The 17,078-nt window shown below is 38.9% G+C and overlaps 1 protein-coding gene across 6 annotated transcripts in view; it reads right to left on the bottom strand.

The window, feature by feature from the left end:
* Positions 1-16,503, bottom strand: part of SCAF11 (SR-related CTD associated factor 11) — a 66,253-nt gene extending 49,750 nt beyond the window's left edge. For 5 of the 6 annotated variants that reach the window (XM_057700984.1, XM_057700986.1, XM_057700985.1 and 2 more), the window contains exon 1: positions 16,226-16,503. The gene's annotated coding sequence lies outside the window, so the exon portion shown is untranslated. Of the gene's footprint in view, positions 1-5,059; positions 5,160-16,225 lie in introns of all 6 variants that reach the window. The other variant, XM_057700982.1, reaches the window with a different exon arrangement.
* Between the last annotated feature and the right edge of the window lie 575 nt (positions 16,504-17,078).

The following is a 17,078-nucleotide window of genomic DNA, read 5'->3' as shown; positions in this document are numbered from 1 at the left end:
AATCCTATGTCTTATTGTTTACCAGGTAAACTAAAAATAAAAAAGCTGAAGTCATCCACATTTAAAGGTCTTATAATAAAACCAGCATCATATATCAATCCAGGAAGTAAAGATATGCCTTCAGAATGTCTCTAACACTCTTGCAGTGTCTACAACAGAAGTGAGTGCCAGAAGAGTTCACTAATATAAAGCATGTCACCTCATACCATGCTCTATGCTGACCAACAACCTGATTATTGAAACAAATCATTTTTAAAAGGTTAAAATGAATAAAAACTAAAACATTTCCAAAGTGAAGGGCAAGCCAAAAATCCTCAGACAGAAAACACAGATTAAATTGAAAATAGGAAAAGTTTTTCAAATGTAATATAATATTGGAAAATTAGAGTTTATGAAAACTATGCTCCTACTCTAAAAGAGAAATTAATGCTATTTCCTTTTACACTTAATGTAGCATCATCTCAACAGAACTTGCACTGTTACATACGGCAGGATCACATATATGTTTTAAAAAATAAGATATAACTGACAAGCCAAATTCAACTATAAAAATAAGATGACTCCAGTTGCCATGACATTCTAAACTAGATAATAAATAAGACTGGGAAGTTTCTACACTGTGTAACATGGAATAAGTACATTCTACCTTGTTAATCTCACTGAATGAAACTATAAAACCTAGACAGAATAAACAGAGCAACTAACTGCAAATTAAAAGGTAAACAATAACAGGTAGATTGGGGAAGAGCCCCAAATCTTATATATTATCAAACTGGTAGTGCGTTTATAATTTCTCCCCATCCAATTCTGCCCTCAGCCTGGGCTTCATGAAGCGTGAAACGTATAAAGTGACAGAGAGAGAGAGAGAGAGAGAGAGAGGGAGAGAGGGAGAGGGAGAGAGGGGGGGGGGAGAGAGAGAGAGAGAGAGAGAGAGAGAGACACGCGCGCCCATGTGCATGAGGGCGTGCACGCGCCCACGAGCACTCTAAGAAAAGCCCTCTAGCTATGCCCACAGAGTAGGAAAGGGTCTCCTAAAGCTAAAGAATGAGGGAAACAGGGAAATCTTTTTTTTTCTTTCTGTTCTTCATTCCCCATGCCCCATTTCCCAAGCAATCCTGTGGTGGCTATGGCTGCAACAATGGCAGCAGCAGGGTCAGCAGAAGCCTAAAACTCGAAGGGAAAGGAACCATCCTCACTGACTGAAGAAACTCTGGGCTAATCTTGATTTTTCTCCTGTCTTCCTGTCATTTGGCTCCAGATGCAACTGTGGAAAGTATACACCACAGAGGAGTAAACAAAGACTGAGTGTTCTACCCAGAGGACAGAAAAGTGTGTGGGGGGTGGGGGGTGGTCCCAGGGATCCAGAAAATACCATGGATATAACAGAGAGGAAAGAGCTTGAGACAGTAACCTGTAAGTTGTTCAAAGTGTCCAAAATTACTTGGTGTACAGAGAACCAGGAAAATTTCAAACACTCATGGGAAAAGACAACCCACAGAAACCAACACCAAGAAGACACAGATATTAAAGCACTGGGTGAACTGCCTGACAAATATTTAAAACAGGTAATAAAAATGTTCCAACAAGTAAAATCAAATATTTCTGAAACAAATGGAAAGCTAGAAAATCACGGCAAAGAAACAGAAAATATAAAGTGCTGCCGAAAGGAAATTTTAGAACTGAAAAATGCAGATACTGAAATAGAAAATACACTGGACAGACTCAAGAGCAGAATGGAATAAAGCAATTATACTCCAATAAAGATAAAAAAAAGAATGGAAAAATATAGAAAAAAAATCATTCGTGCTTCAGGAACCTGTGGAACAATGCCAAAATCCTAACATTCTTGTCAAGAGCTCAAGAAGGAGAGGTAAATGAGTGTGTGGCGGGGGATAAGAAGAAGAAATAATGGCTGGAAACTCCCAAACTTGTTAAAAGACATAAACCTCTATATTCAAGGAGCTCACAAACCCCACACAGGATAATTCCAATGAACTTCATTCCAGGACACATCACAGTCAAACTGCTGAAAATTACAAAGGAAAAAATTTTACAAGTAGACTGAAAAAACAATGCATTACTTACAAGGGGAAGGTAGGTTAATGATTTGAATAACTACTGATTTCTCATCAGAAACAACACAGGCCAGAAGGAAGTGAAACAAGATTCTTAGTTTAAAATGGAAAAGAACTTCAAAAACCTAGAGTCTTCAAGCTAGTGAAATTATCCTTAAAGAACAAACGTGAAATCAATGAAATTGAAAACAGAAAAACAGGAAAAAAAAAAAATCAATAAAACCAAAAGCTCATTCTTTGAAAAGATCAATAAAACTGAAACCTCTAGCAAGACTTCTTAAGTAGAATAGCACTGAATAGCCCTGGTACTATTTCAAGAAACTGAATTTGTAGTTAGAAGTCTTCCAAAAAAGAAACCTCCAGGCCCAGACAATTTCCCTCATGAATTTTACTAAACATTCCAAGAAATAACACAATCTCTCCCAGATTTTGGAAGATAAATACTTCCCAATTCATTTTGAGTCCAGCAATAGCCCAATACCAACACCAGACAAAGACAGTACAAGAAAAGAACAAATTGATATATTGGATTTCATCAAAATAAACAATCTAGATACATTCATCCATACAATGGAATACTACTCAGCCACAAAAAGAAATGAACTGGTGTTTCACTCAACAACTTAGCTGAATCTTAAAGGCAATATACTGAGTGAAAGAGGCCAGTCTCAAAAGATTACTAGTATTGACTGCATTTATATGACATTCTCAAAAGGTCCAAACTGTAGTAATGAAGAACCATTATCAGTGGCTGCCTGGGTCAGGGGTAGGTTAGACTACAAAGACAGCACAAGTGAGTTTTCTGGGGGTGATGAGACCATTCTGAATCCTGACCCTGGTGGCAGTAATAAAAAATCTATACATGTATTAAAATTCACAGAACTACATACCCCCAAAAAGGTCATTTCTACTATATGCTAATAAATGTTAAAATATTTTTAAAAGTAAACACTAACATGAGAGAGCAATCATGGGTTAGATATAAGTTAACTTTTTCAACAAAGGTACTTTTTAACTGACAATTTCACTCATACTCTCAGTCTTTATCACCAACACAGAGACCACCCAAACTACATTGCCAAATTTGAGACTGAGAGAAGGTATGAGGGTTCCTGCATTTCTATAGCACTGAAAGGACTTACAGATGCCACACATCTATTGCTTGGGGAGAAAGAGATTAAAAGCAGCAGACAAAACTTCACAACCCCACTAAATTCTAAGACAAAACTGTAAAAAGAGATCTGTTCTAAGACCCTAACACTGGTATAAAGCTAGCAGGTTTTTCATTGTATGGGGGAAGACAGGCACTACAGATGGCTCCCAGCTGGGTTACTCTTATGTGATAGTGGTCTACTCTATGAGAAGAACATTCCTACAATGCAATATTTTATTTTAAAAAGGAAAAATGAGTGCCTTCTACATGCCTGGATAGCTTAATCATAGTTTGATAAAGATAACATATGACAGGCTTCCACTATTTCTCCAAATGAGAAAAAAATTATAGAACAGAAGCATGTTACATGTACTCCAATAATTTCAATATATACTTATGCAATTCTTCTCTAATAAATCCTACCCCTGCCTAAGGTATAGAAGAGGGAATAGAAAGAGGAAGTAATTGTCATCTTCATTGGTCCTTGAGATTCTCACCTCCATTTTCTCATCCCCATTTACTAAAGCACTAATTTAAATTATAAAGGCAAACATAAAGCTCTTATATTTTTTTGTTTCTTTCCATCAGCCATTCCTCAACAATTACAGGCCCACTGAAGGCAAGAGTTACAAGTCTGGAAAAGTAGAGTTTATGTTTAGAAGATTAAACATTATGCCTATTAAAGGCAAAAAAGCAAAACGAACAATGAGGTGTTAGAGACTCACCTCACAACAAACCTCCCAAGAGGACTTACAGGAGCCCTTGGGATCAATACCAATGTACCCTCATATCTGGCAAGCAGAAAAACCAAGAGGAAAGGGGATCCTGGAAGGAAGCATGGAAGTAGAGAAATAACTAGTATCTTTTTATACTTTTCTTCTAACCCCAAACAGGAAACCTGTAGACCATTTCTTTAATTTAACTATTAACCTACCTTAGAGAGACTCCTGAATTTAAATAGTAATCCCTGTCTACCTACCTACCAAAAAAAGATGGAAAAATTATGTAAGGCACAGGAAACATTTGCAATTAAACAAACAAATCCTAAGAATTAAAGGACAGGAAACACGGACAATAAAATACCATATACAAATGCTTGTTACAGAGGAATGAAAATGGATTTCATCCACAGCAGTGGGGGAAAAATGACAAGGTTCAAAATACTGCTTCTGAAATATTGCTCTATTCTATTTAAACAAGATTTAAAAAACCTTACAGTATAGAATTTCAACTCTAGAAAGCAGTCTCTTTTTTGCACAGATGCTAAATGTCATTCCTTGACTGGTTCTTCAAGAAATGTCACTTTCTTTGTACTAATCCCTTCCAAATTGGTACAAGTTGCTATAGTGAAACTAACATGGGGGGGAAAGCAACTGCTTTGTGTAGTATACAAGACATCCACTCTCTCTTTACTCTAGCTATGCCTATTATCTGAATTTCTTAAACTTATCCTAGGTAGCTATCTCAAAGATAAATACAATTTTATTATGTTATTTAAGTATATGATCAATGCATTCTCAAATGAATTTTTCACACATAATTTAAAGAGGTATTTCACAATCCTACCCCTATGATACACTACTATTCTAACCTATAAATACGTTACTACATACTATGAAAGCTTACTTTCAGAAAAAGCAAAAAACAAAGCCACACTTTTCCATGCTAGCATCAGGCACAAGCAGATTACTGGGATTCTCTCCGAAATGTAATCTTCTGTACAAATGATTCAAATGCCCCAAGAACTGGACTTTTGGCTACGCTTTTCACACTGCTTCTAGCCATTACTTTCTGATATGTCTTAAGTTATCTCATTTAACTCTTACAGTACCTCGTGAAGAAGATATCTTCATTTCACATACAGTGAAATTAAGGAACTCGTCCAAGGTCACAAAGCCAGTGGTAAGTCATAGGATTGGAACTCACTAGCCCTTTGCCAGGAAATAAAACAAATATTAATCCAAGTCACTAGATATTAAAAATATTCAAACAATGAGAAGTGGTAACACTCATAATGACTCAAATGACTACAAAACTGTTTAGCTGTTATCTGCCTTATTCACTATGTAACCAGGATGCAGCACCATTCCTTCAAATGAGTGCCTAATAAACAGCTCTGAATGAATGATTTATGAATATGTATGACAACCTTAGGTAATATTTACTCAGCACATCTGTCAGGCATGATTTTAAACTAAGTATATAAATAAGTTATGCTCCAAGGTGAAAAAAGTAAGACTTCAAAAATGAACAGGAAGACAGAGGTTCTCAGCAAATAGTAACTATACTTAAAAAAAAAAAAGAAACAAATGGAAATTTTAGAACTGAAAAATACAATGTCTGAAATAAGATCTCAACAACAGGATGGAAATGCAAAGGAATGAGTCAGTGAATGTGAAGATACACCAATAGAAACTATCTAATTTGAAAAACAAAAAAATAAAAGACTGAAAGAGAATGAAAGACTATGGACAACATCCAAAGTTCTATTCATGTCCAGAAAAAGAAGGCGATTGGTACAGAAAAAAAATATTTGAAGAAATAATGTTCAAAAAAACCTCCCTATCTTGGTGAAAGACACAAACTTAAAACTTCACACAGTTTCGTGTACATCAAATAGGATTAACTCATAAAAAAGATAAAAGAAATGAAAATGGAAAAGACATTTCAGTTAAGAAAAACAAGAGAAATTACCACCAGCAAGGCTACTTTAAAAGACAGGCTAAAGGAAGTGCTGCAAGCTGGAGAAATGACACAAGGAAGAAAACTGAAATTTCATTAACAAAGAACAACCACCAAAAAATAGTAAATATTGAGGAATATATGAGACTACTTTTTTTCTCTAAAGTCCTTTAAAAAATATATGATTTCTGAAAGCAAAAACTGTATAATTGTCTGATGGGATTTTCATTGCATGTATATGTGCAATACATGTAACAACCATAAGATAATGTCACCGGCAGAATTATAGGGCTTCTACATTTACTTCAACTGGTAAATATGAATTCTTGGTAAATCTTTCAGCATATATATTATATCCCTAGAGCAGTATTGTCCAATAGAAATATAATGTGAGCTACATATGTAATTTTAAATTTTCTAGTAGCCATATTTTAAAACAGGTAAAGGCAATTTAATAAATTTTATTAACCGTATATGTTCAAATACTAACATTGCAACATGTAACCAAAATATTTATTAAATGAGACATTTTATATTCTTTTTGTGGCAGGAAGTCTTTGAAATCCAGTGTGTATTTTATATTTACTGCACACTTCAATTCAAACCAGGCATAGTTCAAATTGTCAAGAGCAGATCTAACGCAACCATTAAAAAATAATGCAAAGATATATAACCAAAAAAGCACCAAAAGATAAAGTACAATACTAAAATATATTCACATAATCCAAAAAAGGCAGTAAATGGGGAACAAAGGAGCATATCATATCAATAATTACATTAAATGTAAATAACCTAAATATACCAATTAAGAGATTGTCAGATTGGATCATTAAAAAGACTGACTTACTTGAATCCACCTCCCTGAGTAATGAAAATAAAAACAAAAATGAACAAATGGGACCTAATTAAACTTAAAAGCTTTTGTACAGCAAAGGAAACCATAAACAAAACGAAAAGACAACCCACAGAATGGGAGAAAATATCTGCAAAAGATGTGACCAACATGGGATTATAATCTCCAAAATAAACAAAGAGCTCTTGCAGCTCAATATCAAAAAAAAGGGGGGGGGGCAGCAGAAGGTCTAAATAGACATTTCTCCAAAGAAGATATACAGATGTCCCACTGGCACAAGAAACGATGCTCAACATTCCCCAGCATTAGAAAAATGCAAATTAAAGCTACAATGACTTCACACTGGTCCAAATGGCCGTCATCAAAAAATCTACAAACAGTAAATGCTGGAGAGGTGTGGAGAAAAGGGAACCCTCCTACATTGTTGGTGGGAATATAAACTGGTATAGTCACTATGGAGGTTCCTTAAAAAACTAAAGATAGAGCTTCCATATGATCCAGCAATCCTACTCCTGGGCATATATCCTGAATAAACCATAATTCAAAAAGATACATGCACCCAATGTTCACTGCAGCACTATTTACAATAGCCAAGACATGGAAGCAACCTAAAGTCCATCAACAGAGGAATGGATAAAGAAGATGTGGTACATATACACAATGGAGTATTACTCAGCCATTAAAAAAAGAATGAAATAATGCCATTTGCAGCAACATGGATGGACCTAGAGTTATCATACTAAGTGAAATAAGTAAGACAAAGACAAATATATGGTATCACTTATATGTGGAATCTTAAAAAAAATGATACAAATGAACTTATTTACAAAACAGAAACAGACTCACAGACTTAAAAAACAAACTTACTGTTACCAAAGGGGAGATTGGGGGTGGGAGAAGGGATACATTAAGAGGTTGGGATTAACATATACACACTACTATATATAAAACAATCAACAAAGACATACTGTACAGCACATGGAACTCTACTCAATACTCCGTAATAACCTATATGGGAAAAGAATCTGAAAAAGAATATATATGTACATATTTTTTTTAAAAAGCCCTAGTATAAGAATGGGGGGGGGGGAGGGAGGCAGTAAATGGGGAACAAAGGAGCATAATTACATTAAATATAAATAAATGAAATATACCAATTAAGAGACTGTCAGATTGGATTGTTAAAAAGACTGACTTACATGCTGTCTATAAGAACCTCACTCCATTTATTTATTTATTTTTCCAGGAAAGTAAATTTTATTGACCTCCATGGCTGCCTTTAGGAACAGCCAGGAGGGAATCATGATGTCATGGTGGGGGGGGGGGGGGCCTTACTTTAAATATAAAGACACAGTAAATAAAAGTATGGAAAAAAATTATGTCATGCAAGTAATAATCAAAGAAAGTTGGAATGACCATATTAATATGAACTATATTACAAAATTCTTTTAGGGGCTTGACTGAATTTGTTTCTCCATGTTCAGTTTCATTTTTATCTAGTTCTGTAGCAGTTTTGCAACAATAAAGATATTTTCTGTTTCATGCATCTTCCTCCTGTTACTCATGTTTATGGCTAAGTAACCGGACATGAACAACAGTTCCCAAAGAAATATGGCCTAGGGACTTCCTTGGTGGTCCAGTGGCTAAGGCTCCACTCTTCCAATGCAGGGGGCCGGGGTTTGATCCCTGGTCAGGGAATTAGATCCCACATGCTGCAACTAAGAGTTTGCATGCTGCAACTACAGATTCCACATGCTGCAATGAATATTTCCACAGGCCACAACGAAGACCCAGCACAGCCAAATAAATATTTAAAAAAAAAAAAAAAAAAGAAAAGAAATATGGCCTAAATTATTAAAGCTGTTCTACCTGAAGGCTTTTCTACAGCAAGATTTTCAGGTAAATGATAGCTTACAAAACTTTTACATTATTAATATTTTATTCCTAGTTAGAACAGTAGTTTAAAGAAACAATTTTCTTGACAGACAATCCAGGCATACAAAATATTTACGTTAACAAATTACATATCATTTGTAAGCTGTTTTCTGATCCCAGAGAATTTTCAAAACAATGTTGCTGTGGCTGCTCTCTTTAATGTTTATATTTCTGTTTTTGTTTACTTTAAGCTGCTGAACTACTACTGTGGCTACGGTATTGGGCCTGGCAGTGGATTACAAAGACAGATTAAGATACTATATCCTTTCAAAAAGTAGAAGTGCAAAAATAGGATACAAAAGATAAACGACAAAATAGCATATGCTAAGTGCCAAACGTGAGGTACAGGTCACTTTTCAGGACTAATTTAGTCAGAAAGAATTCACTTAGGACACTATAAGGGCAAAGGCATAATTATGGGCCAGAATGTAAGGTTTAGGTCCAAGGTAGGACTTAAACTGTGTTCTGTAAAAAGCAGAGAATCACTGAGGAAAAGTCCACCTCTCTCCCATTTGTCTATTTTGAGAGTAGTTTCTTGAGATGCTTAAATTGGGAGTTTTGAAAATAATCCAGCAGCAGAAAGTGAGCAAAGCAAGGAAGGTATGGAAAACTAGTCAGGAAAAAAACAGAAACAATGGCGAGCAATAAAGAAGGCCTGATTAGGACTAAGGGCCCCAAGAGCAAAGGCCATATTTCATCCCTAGACCTAACAGACACATAGATATCAACAAACCTGGAGCACAGAATTAAAAGTAGAGAGAATGCCTACTTTATATCAGGAAATGAACTGAATACTCTGGCACATCTTTGCACATGTAACCCTCAAAATACCATACCACAGTACATTCTAAAAATTAAAACACCAAGATTCAATACTATAACACTACTAAAAAGGCTTGAAAATCACTCTTAAAGGTAACTTTAAGAGCTAACTTAAAGGTATGAAAGATAGAGATGGAGTTAGCTGCTATTACCGCTAGACTCAGGTAAATGTTAAAGTTAAAATAGGTGAGGAAACTGGGACACTGATTAAGTCACCTAGGAAAGGTGGCAATCAGTATTCAAAGCCAGTCTGATTGACTCCAAAACCTACGTACAAAAAAACTCAACTGACTTTTTTACCTTACTGTTAAAATTACATTAAAAAAGACTCCCTTAAAAGTACATCTGAGAACTCTAAGATAAAAGTAAAAATAAGGAGGAAGATTAGTCTTATCACTAAGAGATGTGAGAATCTCAAGAGTGTTTAAATTAAAAGTTGAGAACATACTGATCATTAATTTTCACTAAAACATTTGGTGTAATAATCTTTTGCAAAAACAAGTCAGTCTAATCTTTGAAAGAACATGTCTGTATGCTGCTATTCTACCTGGACATGTTGGAACCAAGTCTGTGAGCAAGGCATCCTTATGGAGGGATGGTGAGGGAACCCAGAGTGAGGTACCAGAACTCAAGCAGAATGGCAAGATGCTCTGCAATGAGGCATTTGAGAAGCCTGGAATAAGGAATGCATCCTGGCACAAGATGTCAGAGCCAAAGCAGAGTGAAAATGTTATGCAAGACGAGGAAGGGAGCAGCAGTGGCAATGGGAAACTGGCTACAAACCAGGGATTGATCATATAAGTAAATACACTAAGGATAATGGGAGCTAGGCTATTCCTTTTAAGAGAAAGGAGTTATAAATTTTAAGAAGGAGAAAAATAAAACAAACACTGTGTACTGGAATTGGAGAAACTGGTACCAACTTTTTATATGTAGATAGAGACATAAATACAGTGCTCAAATCTTGGTCTCTAAATACCTTTCTCCACTAAAAGAAACCAGTCCTTGGAGCAATTGATTGTTTGTTTCCAGGGCTGTGGCAAGGAAAGTTTAAGGTGAGCCTGGAACATTTTCTTGTGTCAAAAAAAGTAAGGGAGCGCTCAAAGCAAGTCAAAAGAACATAGAAACTAGCCTGGAGGAGCTTTCACTGGCCAAAGCTGGGACAATTTGAGAATCAACAAAGAAGTCTGATAAGGAATGGGCTTAATATATTTTCAAAATACTTCCCCACAAAGTACTTAGATGGGGGAAAAAAACCTTCCAGTGAAGAAGTTTGGGAGGCTTCACCCTAACTAAGTGATCAAAGTGCACATCATTAGTAAGGGCACAAACAGAAACTGTATGCCATTTGATAGAATGCCATGAGAACACAGTACCATCACTGTGATACTCCTACCCAAAAAATGCACAATCTGAATCACAAGGAAATATCAGGCAAATCCAAATTGAGAGAAATTTTACAACAAAACTAACCTGTGATCTTTTCAAGTGTTAAGGTCATGAAATTCAATAAAAGACTGAGGAATTGTCCCAGACTGAAGGAGTGTAAAAAGACATTACAAGTAAATGAATGCAACACAGAATTCTGAACTGGATCATTTTGTTACAGAGGAAATTTCTGTGAAAACTGGCAAAACTTGGATGAGGTTTGAGGGTTAGATGGTAGTAATATAGCAATGTTAATTTCCTAATTTCAATATTGTTTATGTAAAGACAGAAAGTCCTCGTCCTTGTTTGGGGTGATGAAACCGCACCTGCAACTTACTCTCAAATAGTTTGGGGGGGAAGCTCTTTGCATTGCACTTGGAACTTTCCTGAAAGTTTGAGATTGTTAAAAAAAAGAGAAAAAGAAAAATATTACTTATAATATTCATTTACGGCATCTAAAACTAGAATATAAGCAAAACAGTACTCCTTTCAAACAAGGAATGTGTTTCCAACTCTTCTTATTATAAGAAAAGACTCTACCTTATTTTTATGAGATTCTTTTGATGCATATCTGTACTGTTCAATACAGTACCACTATTCTGTTCCCTGAGCACACTGGCCACATTTCAAGTGTTCAACAGCCACTATCTACTACAGTTACTATCAGCTACTGTATTGCGCAGCAGAGATAGAGAACACTTCCATCATCACAGGAAGGTCTACTACTAGACAACACTGATGCACAGTTTGGGAGCTCCAATGACATAACGACTAAAGGGCAAAGAGTCAGATGGACTTGGGTACAGACTCTTAGCAAGTGCTCTGACACTTAGCAAGTCATTTGATGATTTGACTTCTTAACTTCTCCAGAGCTTCGGACGCCTTTCTGTAAAATGGTTTAATACACCCAACACTGCAAGGCTGCTGAAAAGATCAAATGAAAATTCATGCAAAATGTCTAGAACAGGGTGTTTGGCACAGTAAATATTTGATAAACATTGCATCTCTTCTGCAACGTGAGTAAATAATTTCTTAATCTTTGATCTCAATACTTTTAGATCTAGTTAAGCAATTACAGGAGCATCGGTTTAAAAATAAGCTTACTATCCTGCTTGTTCAAAAGGCCAATGAGCTCCATGTTGTTAAACACAAAGAAAAATCTTTTTTTTTTTTTGGCCACGCCACGCAGCTTGTGGGATTTTAGTTCCCCAACCAGGGATCAAACCTGGGCCCTTAGCAGTGAGAGCGCAGAGTGCTAACCACTGGACCACCAGGGAATTCCCCAAAGAAAAATCTTTTAGCTCTCACCTTCCTCAACTCTCATCATTACTTGACCCTATTGACTACTCTCCCCTTGAAACAAACAGTCTCTTCCTTTGGTTTCTGTACTACAACACTCACCTCCCACCTCTCTGACCTTCACAGTATTCTCTGGGAGCTCACATTCCTTCAGCAAACTTCTTTTTTCCTTTTTTCTTTTTCTTTTTTTAATGTTAGAGGCCGCTGTGATTCCATTTTAGCATCTCTTTTTCCCAAGTTATATTCCCTTTCCTAAGTAATTCCACCTATAGTTTCAACTGCCTACATAAGTGACTTCAATTTTCTATTTCTAGCCCATATCTCTCCCCTGAACCAAATATCTAATTGCCTACAGAAACTTCCCTCTGAAAGCTACAAGGTACTTCAAACCCACTACATCATAATCAAAAGAACCCTGGTCCTTATTTGGTACCACCATCAACTCAGCCATTTAACTCAGGAGTCATCTCTGAAATTTCTCTCTCCCTCACCTTCAATCCATCAACTGAGGCCTGATGATTGCACTTTTGCCCTTCTCCACAATTCTCATCCTAATTCAAGCATCTTCATCTTTTCTGGATGGCTACTGCAAAAGACAACTGATTTTCCCACATCCATTCTTGCTGCCTCTCCTCCCTTTCAGTACGCAACACCAAAATTTTAGTTCTGCTTTTTGGAACTACCAAAAATAAGACTAGCCTGACTTCTAAATGACAATATTTTCAAGAGTAAGGTAGTTACTATACCACTCTACCCTTAGCTAAGCATTCTTAGTTCCTTCTATACTCCAACAAATCAGTTTCAAGGTCACATTCTGTCATACTCTCCTTTAAACTGAATTGATCATAATCCATGGATATAAGTAACTTAGCATTTTATGCAAAAGAATGAGACTTGCATAGTCTCAAGTTTCAAACCACAATTACATTTTTAATGTTTTCATGTTTCTAGCTGAAAGCATGTTAATTCATTAAAGATGTAAGTACCTACTACGTGTCAGACATTTTTCAGTGTTTGGGGACAAAACAGTGACCCAAACTGACAAACCTCCTTCCCACAGAACTTGCATTTGAGGAAAGAAAAAAATTTAATAAACTTAAGTTAGTAAATTATACAGTATCTTGGAAAGTGTTAAGTGCTATGGAGAAAAATCTGGCTTAAAAAGGGCTAAGAAATGTGGGAAGAGGGCCTACTGTTTTACACTGAAGTCAAAGAAAACCTTAGTAGCAGAGTAGAAGTGTGGCTAGAGAAAGAATGAAGTAATGAAGTCAGAGGGGAAGAAGACTCAAAAGACTCAGAGTCTGGTAGACCATAATAACGATTATGGATTTTACTATGACTGAGAAGAGAAGCCATCTGAGAAGAGAAGTGACATGATCTGATAATATTTTAGCAGTATCACTCTGGCTGTTGAGTATTAAAGACCGTAGGTGAACAGAAGTCATAAGTGAAACTTTTTAGGATGTTATATTGTGAGAGATGACAGTGTTGTTTTTACATTTTATATTGAACCTTTATGTGCTTAAGTACTAGGACTTACAAAGCCACAACTTTAAGAAAAGCGAGGACCACAACAATGCAAAGATGAGTCTTGGGAACAGTAATAAAATGATACAGGGTATTTTAACTCTAGGCTCTACTCAGTGCTACTAAAAGTTATCACCACTCAGATGCAAGATAAGATACAAAGTTATTAACTTACTCTTTGGGACAGAGGATATAATTAAGATTATTTCACTGAGCAAGGTAAGTCAAGATCCAATTTACATCACTAAAAGACAAGGGTAAATGATGGCAGAGCTTACTAAAACGAAGTTACAATGAAAATTATTCTAGGGCTGATTCTATTACTTTTATGCCTGCCACTCTTCTTAGTTAGGTTTTATAACTATTTCCTGCTGATAAAACTAAAAAAAAAAAAAAAGTTCCGTATTAGGTACCTGAGTAGTAAGTATAGTGCACTCTCTTTTCACTAAAAGATGCTAATGATGAATCAACAACATCATGTAACAGCACCGAGTCATCCTATCTCTGATTAAAAGCACAATTTTTCAAGAAAATCGCCTAGTGTTGGTTATTGCCCAAAGGATTATGGGGAAGCTGAGTGACCCCTAAAAAGTTTCAACCTTAACCCATGGACCCCATTACCAACGCCAAAAAAATTTTGTTTTGTATGCGTTACCTTCGCATACAAAAAAATTCCCCTTAAAAATTTCTCCATGACATGTTTCAGGCAGTATATTTAAGAACAATTTTCCATTTTCTTCCGCAGGTCTCTTCCCCTTTAACAGAGTGAAGAACGTCTTTACAACATGAGTACACTTAAAGTAAGCAGACATCCAAATCTTACCCTGCCAAAATCTTAAGATGTACTCAAAATAGTCGGCAAAAAGGTCACTATCTGAATGTAAAACGGAATGATTAACATACTTGCAAGCACCAAAAAACATTATACCGAAAAAAATGCAGTTACAATAAGAATTGCTAATTTAAAAAAAAAACCTTCATATTGCATAAACAAAATACAAAGTAAATTCGTATTATCTTCAATAGCATAGTATAAAACAAAAGAAATCCAAAGACAATTTCATTTCTACTGCCCAATAAGTTAAAACAACAAAAACAAAAGCCCCACAAATTTTTTAGTGCATCTCTTAGCCAACAGCAAAAAAAAAAAAAAAAAAAAGTGAAATGATTAAGCCAACTGCCAAAGAAACAGGAAAGAGCAAGCAATGGTCTGGAAAAAGACCTGATTACACACCAAAATTTTAATACAAATAAAACACAAAAACCACCAGTTATTTAAGAATTTACTTCAATATCCTGCCACTGAAGTAAGTGGCCATATGCACGAATTAGCCTCTCTTTTAAAATGAACATATGTATCTATTAAACGTGCTTTTTCCAATATTCAGTGAATTTCCCAAACTGGGAAAAATGAAGAACAGCATCTACTAGCCAAAGCATTATATTAAAAATGCTTTGGTCAGTTTTGCCTAAAAATCTCAGTTCACTAGTAGTATGACAAAGATGTTAAAATGTAATCCAAAATGAATGAAAAACGCTCAACTCGTAGACAGTGTATGTAATACGGTACAGAAATACTCTGAGGATACTTTAAAATTCCACATTCGAATCTAAATATGCTAATCCGCTCCTCTAAGTCAGGCGCTTACTTTTAGAACAATTTTTCAAAATGGGGAGGGGGGTAGCAAGACGGCCAGCCATCTCTGGGAGATGGGTCTTTCATGGTTCAGAATTCCTAGTATCTGAGGAGGGGCGACTGATGGAGCTAAGTTGAGATCTCCCGGCCCTTTTGTTGTCAGTCCCGAAACTGGTGTAAAAATCGGCGGTGGGAGAAGAGTTTGAAATTCAGGGCATGGGGTAAGGCGGGTGCTCGAGGCGCCGGCTCTTCCCGAGTCGCGCACTCCGAGAGGTCACGGCGCAGTAAAGTTTGGTTTCACAAGCGGGCTTGGACGCTGTTGACAAAAGCAAAGTCTCCCAGGTCCAGCGGGCGCGGCTGGGGGTCGGGGAGCTCCCGGAAGCCCGCGGGACACGTTTCCCCCGCAGGGAGGAGGCGGACGTGGGGTGACCCTGTCGCGGGGCTTCCAGCCTCCACCCGCTCCCCCCAGGACCCCGGGGCGGGGACGGGCTCCGCCGGCGGAGGCGGCGGCTAGGCCACAAGGAGGAAATGGGACGGGGTACCGACAGCGAGGCGGCGGCGGCCGTGGCGGGCCGCCCTCGCGGGGTGGCGAGATGGGAAGGGGGGCCCTGCCCGCCGCAGCTTCCCCCGCCTCGAGAAGCGGCTCCAACTTTCCTCCGCGCGCAGGACGCCGCCTGGGCCGCGCGGGAGTCCGAAACTTTGTCGGCCCTCCCGTGGCCCCGGGCCCGCTCCCCTGCTCGGCGCCGGCCCGTGACCCCCACCGCGCCCGGACAGCTGCCCGCGCGCGTCCACCCCCGGGGGCGGCCCGTGTTTACCTCAGGCCGAGGTCGAGGCGCGGGCTCCGGCGGCGGCGGCGGCCCCACTGCAGGTCCCTAGGTCCCCGTCACGCCGCCGCCAAGTTCCCCAACATGGACTCCCCCGTCCGCTCGGAGCTGTTCCGGGGCCCGCGGAGCCGCCGGCTCTGCCGGTTGGGGCGGGTGGCAGCGGCGGAGCAGGGAGCGGACCCGGGCTGCGCTGCTCCGCGCGGCTTGCGCCACCGCTGCTCCCCCTCCCCCCGCCTCGTCCGGCCTCCTCCCTCCCTCCGCGCGAGCCCTTCCTCCCCCCTCTCCCTCCCTCCCACCCACTCCACTCCCCTCCGCTCAGCCGCGCCGCCACAGGTCGGCGCGCTACGGTGACGCCGGCGGCGGCAGTGGCGGCGGCGGGACCCTCCGCGCTTTCCCTCCTCGCAGGCTCAGGCCCTGCGCGCACGGGTGCAGCGCTCGACCGAACCGCAGGGGGGCGCTGGCAAACCACCGTTTGCGACAGAGGAACGTGACGGGCGGAGTCAACGTCACGCGGCCTGCGAGCGAGCGGGAGGGAGGGAGGGAGGAAGGTAGCGAGTGGCTCAGGCTTCTGGGAAACATTCTCAGGCTCTCCTCCCACGCAGAGGGTTCTGCGCATGCGCCTTGCGTGGCGCGCTGGCGTCTTCCCTGCTTTGCAGGTTGTTAAGCGCTGAGGGGCTGAAGACAATGAAGAAGGCTCCTGGGGACCGAGACGGGAGGGGGTTGGCGCGGCAGTTGCTGTCCTATCTTTATGGAAATCTGATATGGAAAAGAGTGTTGATACGTTGTTTGGCGGTGGACTGAGTTTTCACCCAGCAGCATCGCCCTCCTGAACTACATTCTGCGG

Source organism: Hippopotamus amphibius, chromosome 12 (assembly GCF_030028045.1).
Source record: "Hippopotamus amphibius kiboko isolate mHipAmp2 chromosome 12, mHipAmp2.hap2, whole genome shotgun sequence".
Taxonomy (NCBI): Eukaryota; Metazoa; Chordata; class Mammalia; order Artiodactyla; family Hippopotamidae; genus Hippopotamus; species Hippopotamus amphibius.
Note: the sequence above shows the minus strand (reverse complement) of the source record. Positions and strands in the feature narration are given on the sequence as shown.